This window comes from Chinchilla lanigera, unplaced genomic scaffold (assembly GCF_000276665.1).
Source record: "Chinchilla lanigera isolate Chin_1 unplaced genomic scaffold, ChiLan1.0 scaffold00054, whole genome shotgun sequence".
Classification (NCBI taxonomy): Eukaryota; Metazoa; Chordata; class Mammalia; order Rodentia; family Chinchillidae; genus Chinchilla; species Chinchilla lanigera.
In genome coordinates, this window is record NW_004955455.1 from 2,575,907 (window position 1) to 2,577,321 (window position 1,415).

General features: G+C 30.0%; 1 protein-coding gene across 1 annotated transcript in view; it reads right to left on the reverse strand.

The window, feature by feature from the left end:
• The window catches only part of Ttc28 (tetratricopeptide repeat domain 28), a 641,970-nt gene that overhangs the window by 253,617 nt on the left and 386,938 nt on the right, over positions 1-1,415 (reverse strand). The window lies entirely within an intron of this gene.

Consider the following 1,415-nt stretch of genomic DNA (forward strand, 5'->3'; position numbering starts at 1 on the left):
CCAGCGCCCCCCCATCTGTCTTTTGATACATTTTAAAGTAAATTTCAAACATTAGACTACTACTAAACATTCCAGCATACACATCACTAACTGAATTTCAATATTCGTGATTTTTCATGTAAACTTTGTATATTATGAAATATAAAAATTTTAAATTTGCCATCGATGAATTTTACACCTTGGTAATACAAACATATCTTGAGACAAAATGTGACAATGTTTTCACATACACCTCGGTAATGCAAACGTATCTTGAGATAAAATGTTCCCCTCACCCTAGAAAGCACCTTACTCTCCAACCTCATCAATCCTTGCCCCCATTTCTGTTCCCAATGATCACTACTGATCTATTTTCACCGTGGATAACTTTTGGTTGCTCTGGAACTTTTTATTGTTGCAATTATAAACTATTTTCATTTTTGCATCTGACTTCTTTCACTAATATTTTTGAGATTTATTCATATTACTGCATATATTTTATAAGTAACAACAGTTAATATATCCCTTCTTTCACTGAAGAACTCAGGCTATTTTCAGATTTTGCTCTTATGAATAAAACTGCTATGAACATTCTTGGACAAGTCATTTTGTGGACACGTGTTTTCAATTTTCTGAGGTAAATACCTAGGATTAATCTTGCTGGACCATAGGGTTTGTGTATGCTGTGTATGTTTACACTGTAATGAAGCTAAGATCTTTTTCTAAAGTGTTATACCATTTCAAACTCCAAATAACAATATATAAAAATAAAATACATCACATCTATGTATGCAATAAACCCCGCAATTCAATTTTATAATTTTGCCTTAAACAATCTTAAAAATTTTAAAGAAATTAAGAAGAATAAAGTAAATGTAGTCTTTTATGTTCAGCACTATATTTGTTATCTCTGTACCCTTCATTTTCTCCTGAAGACCTGTACTTCCATTTGATATTATTTTCCTTCAGGTTGAAAATCTTCCTTTAGCATTTCTTACAATATAGACCTTTTAATAATTTTTTGGTTTTCATGTATCTTAAAAAGATCTTCATTTTGCTTTATCTTAAAAATTACTTTTGCTGGCTATTGAATCCTGGGTTGAAAGCTTTCTAATACAGGATGTGAAAATTTTTGTCATAACGAATAGAAGACTCAAAAACAAACCCATGCATCTGAGCCAACTGATTTTTGATAAAGGGCCAAAAAAAAAAAAAAAAAAAAAAAAAAAAAAGGAGAAAATAAAGTTCTGACTACTTATAATTATGAACTTATAATTCAGTATGGCCAAAACTATATTTGAGTGCACTCTTAAGTTTATAAGTAAATTGTCTTGTGTATGTGTTTTGTTTGTTTGTCTCTCTGTCAGATCTGTAAACAGTTGTTTTACCTGAGCTCAACAAATTTCTCTTTTTGTATTTTTTTGATTTTTAAGGTA